Source organism: Hippocampus comes, unplaced genomic scaffold (genome assembly GCF_001891065.2).
Source record: "Hippocampus comes isolate QL1 unplaced genomic scaffold, H_comes_QL1_v1.1 scaffold73, whole genome shotgun sequence".
NCBI lineage: Eukaryota > Metazoa > Chordata > Actinopteri > Syngnathiformes > Syngnathidae > Hippocampus > Hippocampus comes.
The window spans coordinates 153,239-162,354 of NW_017806238.1; the positions used below are offsets into that span (position 1 = coordinate 153,239).

At 40.5% G+C, this 9,116-nt stretch overlaps 1 protein-coding gene across 2 annotated transcripts in view; it reads right to left on the reverse strand.

Moving 5' to 3' along the window:
• asns (asparagine synthetase) overlaps positions 1 to 8,290 on the reverse strand; it is a 29,911-nt gene extending 21,621 nt beyond the window's left edge. Inside the window, exon 1 of one of the 2 annotated variants that reach the window (XM_019857329.1) lies at positions 8,199 to 8,290. The gene's annotated coding sequence lies outside the window, so the exon portion shown is untranslated. Of the gene's footprint in view, positions 1 to 6,649; positions 6,783 to 8,198 lie in introns of those variants that run through there. The other variant, XM_019857330.1, reaches the window with a different exon arrangement.
• Positions 8,291 to 9,116: the final 826 nt, after the last annotated feature.

The window sequence follows — 9,116 nt, forward strand, 5'->3', positions numbered from 1 at the left end:
GAGTCTCTCCAGCGTCTTCATCAGGTGAGACGTCAGCGCCACCGGTCTGTAGCTGTTCAGCTCCTTAGGGTGGGGGTTCTTGGGCACTGGAACCAGGCACGAAGGTTTCCACAGTAGTGGAGGTATGCAAAGCTTCAGGATAAGGTTACAAATGCTGGACAATGTCACACAGCTGGTCAGAGCAGGTCCTGAGGAGCCGGGAACTGATTTTGTCTGGACCTGCTGCCTTCCTCACATTCATCTTCCTCAGTTGGTTCCTCACCTGTTCTGTTGTGACGGACAGGCAGGAACCAGGTGACAGACTGAGTGGTTGTGAGCAGGTCAAAAGAGGAGGGGGAGGAGAAGAAGTCGTCAGTGAGAGTGGGTGCAGCTGGTGGTTGGGGGAAGGGACAGACGTCTTGTCGAATCGGTTGAAAAAACTGTTCAGTTCATCTGCCCAGTCCTTGTCCTTCTCAGTCAATGTCTTTGGGCTGTTGTGTGAATATACGGTTTCATAAAAAAAGGGAGAAATTGTGGGCTGAGCGAGGGTGGGGGCGGGGGGGAATCCTGGGAAAAAGCCCCAAATAAAAAAATATTGGAGAAAAAAAACCCAACAACAAATCAGCAAATTTGAAAATCCGCAGTCGAAAGTTGTAATATTACCAATCACCAGTAGATGGCAGACATGTCTTCATTGTGCTTACACCGGGTCTTATACAGCAGCATATTGCAATGTGACGAGGCTGAATCATTTTTTGCACAATTGGCAGGATAAACATCGTACCGCAATAATATTACATTTTTGAGTGAGGTGCAACAATGTACAAAACAAGTATGACTTCATGTTGGTTTCTTGTTCTGCAGTTTTGTGAAATCTTTGAATGGTAAATTTTATGCAAGAGAGCCATTTGCGCAAAAAAAAAAAAAATATATATATATATATATTTATTTTTAATTTTGAATGAAAAACAGTATATTAAGAGCAGGTATTTTTGCATGTCTGCACATCCATTTTTTTCCATACTTAAATCTTTCATTCCACAAGATGTACTTGTACGTCTTTTTAAAATTAGGCCCCGCCTACCAAGGACGTACTTGTACGTCAAAGTCTTTTTTTTTTGCTCATAGAGAGGATCGGGCAATCTGTGAATGAGAATAAGACGTTTGCATTGTAAATCATTTAAAAAATCCACCAGTAGGTGGCAGTGGTGCCTCACGTGATTGAAAGGCATGCTTTTACAAAAAGCTCTTTTTCTCCGTTTTTTGCCCAGGAATCGCCATTTCCATGAAACTTGGTCATTTTGTAATGCCGATTGCTGAAGAATGGAAAAAGACAGAAACAATTTTTTTTTCTGCTGAAAGAAGAGAGTCCAAACTTCACTGACACTAAGAAAAGAAAAAATAATACACCAAAACAAAAAAATCAAGCGAGGAAATCACAAAATAAATTCTATGGGGGCGTTTGTGAACACACAACATAGGAACAAATAACAAACAATTCTGAGACAGTCCAGTCTCCTACATACATACAGCATGTTTCCTTCATTGTAAGTTTTATGGAAGGCTTTTATTTTTTTGCGGCTCCAGACATATTTGTTTTTTGTTTTTTTTTTTTTTGTCCTATATGGCTCTTTCAACATTTTGGGTTGCCGACCCCTGGTCTATGTCATGATTACTTCCCGGGTTAAGTACATACGGACCTCTCAGCGCGTCACAGACGGACGCCCGTTTTGCTGACAACTGACAGAAACGCAATCCACCTGTCGCGTATGTTTGTTCGCGGGGCTGAATACAAGCAGGGTTGCTTCCATTGACTATATGAAAACAGTTTTCCCTTCTTGTACAGGAGGTGGCGTTATGCACCAAAGAGCTGCGACCTGCCAAAGAGCCAAGAAGAAGACGGTGACGCTGAGCATTTATGGGCAGGAGCAGGAGTATGCGAGCGACTTGGATCGGATTCCACCGGCCCAACCAATCGTGGCCATCAGGATGACAGTTTTGGGCGGCCGCCGGAGGGCTTCAGACGATGCAAATTGAGGATGACGAGTCATTGAATCGAAGTGAATGAGAGCGAGCTCTCCAGAATGAATGAGCGCTGTCAGCAATCTTTGCGTGCCACTCGCGGAATCACTGTCGCGCGATTTCATCCATGGTACATATGACATTGTGAACATGGTTCCACATTGTTCTAAGACACAAAAAAAATGTGCCGTATGCAGTGTATTCGTCTTGTAATTTGTTTTGATGGCAGGTGGCTGCCTTAAACCGGGAAATCGATTTGTCATCTATATGCGCAACTGTATGACATACAGTGTACACCATTTGCCATTCTAATCAAATTCAGAGCTGTTGGACTATGTCCATAGATGGCCTAGCGGATCGGTGAAATTTACTGACGGAAGCAATGACAGCACAGTGATCCCTCGCGACTCCGCGGTTCGTTTATCGCGGGTTCAGTGCATTGCAGATTTTTTCAAACATATAAAACAAAAAACTTTTTTTTTTTACAAAAATTTTAAAAAATTAAAAAAATGTTTTTGTTTTTTTAATTAAATATACATGGAGTACAGTACTGTATATGTTGCTCTATGTGACTCGCTGTTGTTTTGCAGCTTCTCGCGGACCGTTTGCGGTTACCTGTTTATGTTAATTGGACGCTACTTCGCGGATTTTCGTTTATCGCGGGTGGTTTTGGTCCCCATTAACCGCGATAAACGAGGGATTACTGTATCGCAGTTAAAATGACATGAGGGACTGACCGACTGACGATGACAGTTTGGTTTGGCTTAAAACAAAAAAAAAGACTAACGGGTGCCCAAGCCACTGACAAATGACAAATAATGCACTGGACTTCCGCACCTAGATTGCATGAAGTCAGTTAAGACCAAACATGGTACAAGTACTGCCATGTCAAGGTCAAGGTTGACATAGCACATTTAAAACGAGTAAACACTGCTCTAAGTGCTGTGCATATGAAAATAAAACGATGAACGTAGCACAATAGCCAGAGAGAAAAATACATATTAAAAACAATAGAAAAGAAACAATAGAGTAAGATGCAAATTGAAAACAAATAGGATGCAAATATCGAGCTCAGCTCGTGTTGAACGCCGGCGCAAATGAATGTGTTTTGAAAAGTGACTTCAAACATTCAGTGAATGAGGCAGAGGAAGCTCGTTCCAAATTTTAGGGTGCAGGTTATTAACAACAGTTGGTCACATTACTGCAAGGCTTTTCCTGGGGCATACAAACAGCATTTATATAGGAACCAGACCATTCTAAAATTTAAACGCAAACAATAAAATTTTAATTAAATGTCGTTCCCCCCCCCCCCGCTTCTCTTCCCTATTGTTTTTCTTTTCACATCTACGACATCAGGACACTTAATGGCGAGCCGCCAGGCTACCCCGTTCTGTCTCCCCATGTTGGTCATTGTTGTCTTGTTTATGTTCCTCTGGATCAGTGGGTCTTAACCTTGTTGGAGGTACCAAACTCAACCAGTTCATATGCGCATTCACCGAACCTTTCATTAGTGAAACAAAAGTATGATTGAAGAAGTGTTCAGTTTTAAGTTACTCAACTTGGCATGACAAATCATGCAGATAGAACGCTGAGTCCCATCGCGTTCCATGATGCATATGAATTCATGTTGTACATATTTGTCCAACCACTTTCTTTTTTTGCTCGACACAGTTAGCATGTATTTAAAAAAAATTCTAAAATAATTTCTTTTTAAATCAGCTCATCAGCAAGCTCTATCGAAGCCTGATAGTGATCCTGATCATTTTACTCACAAGCTGTTTACTCACAAGGAGTGGATCAAAAATACGTCTTGGCGAGTATGGAAGCGTCATTATTGTGTAACAAAATATTAAGTTAACAATACTATCCTATCCATCCAAGCCAATTTCCTTAGCAGCGAATAAGGCGATGCCTTCTTTTTGTAAATCTTCATAGATGTTCTTTGTGTTACTACTTGACAGTTATAGCTCCTCACCATTTTGTCCGTGCGTGTGCGTTGACACAAATATTGACCGGCCTTATCAGGTGGTATTTGTACCTCACTTCGAGGTGTTTGACAACAAACAAAGAAAGCTAAACAAGTATTAGTAGCCAGGAGGAATTGCTCTGTTTAATCAAGCCACACTAAACATCCCAATGGGCATCTGATGTCGATCCAACATTAATATGACATGAAAATTCAATCTTCTTCATCAATCGATGTGACGCATTTCAGTTGGCCATCCCAGATCTATAGTGTGGAGAACACTGTAGATTCTGTTTTTTAATTTGGTTGTTTTACTTGTACGTGGATGCAACTTCGTGTGTTGTTTTATAAAAACAACCAACTGCAACAGAGAACACAGAAAAATTAATTTCGGCACGTAACAAAAATATTGTAAACCTGAGGGTTGCGGGGCGGAGTGGAATAAAAAAGCCACTGGCTATTTTAATGCCCCTCATAATGGTTAAATTAAAGCCACATTTCAATTTTAAACCAGCAACAAACCAAAAATGCCTCTGCTTCTGTATTCCGTCATCATTTTATCACACCTTCTGTCAAATTGAATTAAAAATGTGACAAGGTAAAACCTACATTTGGAAAATAATAGCCAATGAATAACATTTATATTACTTTGTGAATGTTGAGATTTGCTCCTGAACCCAAGTGAATAATGGCGGCCCATAATGGCAATAAGACGCCAATTTGATTTTCACACACAATTGTAAAATGTCATCGGTGAGGTGTCAGCGATGTTTATTTTCAGAGATGGGTATTCCGTCCCTGGGACGAAACGGTCCGTCCCGTCCTGTCCCGGATGGGCGCCCATTTTTGGGATGGAGGACGGAAGATGAGACGTTTTATAAAAAGGAAGAGCTAAGCAAGGACGGAAGTGGTTTTCATCCGTCCCTTTAATCGTCCCCAACCGGGTTAAGTATGTGGTGTTGAGAGGTAAAAAAACGGCTGGAGTGGAGCCAAAAATTGTATTTTCTGAATAGGATATTGACAGCAAAACCTTTTTTCATCTCAACAGTATTTTTAAAGCAACGGTGTACAGTCAGAGAACGTAACAAAGTACCTACGGACACCTGTTACACGATCAATCAATTCAGCCGGTTAAGAAAGCTGGCTGTGATGTATGTCTCTTGGTGCCTGCCCACCAAGATGCTTACTCCATTTTGAGCCACGGATTTCGAAAAGTAAAAGTTTTTATTCTTATTATTTTGTCATAGTAACTATTTTTGTGTTGTGAAATACTAATGTTGAGTTACTTATCACACGCGATAAATACGGCAAGGTTTCCATGTGACAATGCTACACATTTTTCAAAGCGTGGCATTGTGTAATATGGCAAGACACGTCATGTGTTTTGTATTTTATAGGCGCGTCTCTCGTGAAGTGACATCAGCTTTTTAGTGAGTGCCTCGATGAAGAGAACACCGTAAAATCCCGAATATTTGGGCGATCATTCGAATATTTTCAGAGGCTGATGTGAGCAAAGATGTCCGCGTTGAATTTAATGCCGACTGATGCCCAATTTTGAACATTACTAGCAATGAATGTACGAAGTACAACCATGTTGAATGGACACATTATCTCTGGTTCCTCCTCCGACTCCCACCAGGACACGGGAAGGAGGGAAGGCATGGCTTTATTGCTGAGTTAAAAAAAAGGTGTCTTGGGAGAACTAGTAGTAGAGTACAGATTTCTCCCTAAAAATTTGATAAAAATTTTACATGCAAGCTAATATAATTTTCCTCTTTTAAAAGAAAGCATGACAACGGTTTGTCGTCCATCCGTCCATTCATTTTCTGATCCACTTCATCCTCACGAGGGTCGCGGGGCGTGCTGGAGTCTAACCCAGCTGTCTATCCCAGGCGGGGGACACCCCGAACCGGTTGCCAGCTAATCACAATTTATATTTATTTTCCACTACACCGGCATTTCAAAGGTCAGGGGGCTTTGTTGGACACTCAACACCCAAGTTAAGCTCCACCAGTCTCATACAACTATACTTTTTTGGTTGTTTTTTTTTGTTTGTTTTGGGGGTTTTTTTGCACACTGGGACATAAGATTCAGTGACCATCATGGGTAGATATGCATGCACACACGCGGGCACACACACACACACACACGCAAAGCAAGTACTTAACCCCAACCCCGCTACAAACACGACAATATATATTCTGTTATTTGTAATATTTTATTAAAGATAATCTTGGATACAAAAACTACAGCAAAGAAAAAACAAGATCAATAAAAGATGACCTTCTTCCATCCAACTCATTCCTGGGAAAAGGAAAGGCAGCAGGTATTTATTAAATACAATTAAAATGACCACGGTGCACCTTTTAACATTAATTAACCTCGACAGTTCCCTACGAATTCTTTTTCAAAAGCGATCGCAAATGAACCATCTGTGTGACTTTGCACTTGTGTTGCAAATACAGTACAAACTAGGCTAGGTTGTCAATGGGTCAAAAGAATAGCATGACATGATGCCTCCATTCTAATCGCTGCTAGTTCAGCAAAACTAAATGCCAAATAAAACTAAATACAGTACCTAATTACAGTCGTCTTCTGTGGCTTAGCAATATTTTAGCAAAGAGCTAATCGATAACCTATATTCCATACTGTCATGAAGTCACTGAAGAGAAATCTGCATACCTTTTTCTTTGGTCCACTTTGGCCTCTTCTTTTATTAAACTGGGCACCAGATGGCTTCTTTGCCTCTTAGACTTTGATCCATAATCTTCATTTAAGTCACCACATCATCATGTAAACTTTTGCCACCACCGTCTGATAACCTGTTCATCAATTGCAGTCACGCGCGCCCACGTGTGTGTGCTTGTGCGTGTGCGTGTGTGTGTGTGTGAGTGTGTGTGTGTGTGTGTGTGTGTATGTGTGTGTGTGTGTAACCAAATGTTTAACATGAACCTACAAAAGCGTGACTGACTTACGTAACCAGAATCTCCAAATGTGAAACCTCGAGTCACATATGCGACCCATACATCGGCGATTACATCGATTTGAACGTGTAAACACGTGGTAAACACTGAGCGTCTGGATTGGCTGTATTCTGACATGTGACTTTTCCTCCCGTCCTTGCCGCTCATAACTCACGAAAGGCAATTTTCAAATGCATGTCTGGAGACTCGTGTGCGTGTGTGTGCGTGCGTGCGTGTGTGTGTGTGTGTGTGTGTGTGTGTGTGTGTGTGTGTGTGTGTGTGTGTGTGTGTGTGTGTGTGTGTGTGTGCGTGTGTGTGTGTGTGTGTGTGTGTGTGTGAGAGAGACTCCGTAATTACACATTCAGACCACCAGGGGACGCCAGTATCACAAGTTGAAGTGCACCCACCCCATTTTATTGACAGGTGTATAAAATAACGGGAGGGGGGAAAAAAAAGATCATCCTGGAGTTATACTATTAAATGTTTCCACGTACCCCCTTGCAATGTGTTCACCATTGGTTTAACCTATGCATGTTTCAATAATTGATTTAGCTGTGGACGCGAAGAATAAACTGACGTATGTAATATAATCTTTAGAGTAATTAAGTATGAGTCCATTCTTCAAAGGTTTTTTTTTTCACGTCAGAGTTCGTTTTAAGGGTTTTTACAAGCTTCTTGCATTCTATTCACGCCACAGAGCGCCGACCTCGGTCAAAACTGTCAATCCTAATTTGGATCAGTATCATCAATAAATTGTACTTCCATCCGAACAGCACCTGCATGACTTTCTCATTTGAGGCGCACACGCATTTACTGAGGAAAAACGTCAACCGTTTGCACTTTCTAAACATGACAGCGGAACAAAAGGTGTTTATCGGAATCTTGTTTCACAACTCCACGTAAAATTGTTTTTGCGGAACACGAACGGCGATGCAGACACAAACGTCCCGGCAATGCCTAACCTGTACGATTGCGCATGCAAAAAAAAAAAAAAAAAAAAATCGGACAACACATTGGACGGGCGAAAAAAAAAGACGTCATATATGTAAGTGACGATTGCTACCGCGAAATATTGACATTCATTTCATTCAACAAAATGAAAATACGTTTCAGAGTGTCTCATTTGTAAAGGCTAATTGAAGATGGTTGATTAATTTGTAACAGTGTGAAAATACGTTTCTTTTTTTCTGTCCACGCAATAAAAACAAGTCAAAAAGGCTCATGAAACATACGTGTGTGAATATTAGTTAGGGCTGCGAAGTCTTTACCTTGCTCTTTTTTTTTGAGGATTCCCAAAGTGGAACTTGAACTTGTCTGTGCTGGGTTGGTGGTGCCTCTGCAATCGGGCCAGCCTCCGCGCAATCGCTTCCTTCTCTAGAAACTGGGCGTTACATAATCAGCTGCGATGTCCAATTTCAAAATAAAAATCGAAAAAAAGTAAATTATACAGAGTGTCCATAAAGTCTCCTTATCATTTCAAAAATGTATTAAAATGCAATTGATTAGATATTTTATTCAGATTTGTTCTATTGTATTCAGAGTTTATTAAGTTTTGTTTGTTTTTTTTACCTCTTTTAATACACTTCTAAAAACGGCACGTGAAAGAGGGGAAATTGCCTACCTGAGGCACGACAAACTCATCGTCCACCCCCGCACCAGTACTCCAATTCACCGGGCTCAACTTCAACATGCTGAGAGCTGACGACTACCAGACAATAACTTTGACTTAACGGATATTGGAAACATACAACACAAACATGGATTTTAAAATCTTTGATTATGCTGAACATAAGACATTCGACCCAGAGAACAACTGGGATCCTGACAATAATTTCTTCAATTACAATTACAGCATTACAAACTCCGAGTATTATACTGACGAACAATTCAACATAAATGTAGAACGAAAAAACGCTTTCTCAATGATACACATAAACAGTAGAAGTCTCTATAAAAATTTCACCAAAATCAAAGAATATTTGACTACATTTAATAAATTTACAATAATTGCGGTGTCAGAAACTTGGGTTGATGATGAAAAAACAAGTGAAATGAAAATTGATGGATATGAAATGTATGCAACTCATAGGGAAGATAAAAAAGGAGGGGGAGTTGCAATATATGTAGATAAAACACTGAAATGCAGTAAAATTGAGAGCCTGACAAATACAATAGAGAATTTAATG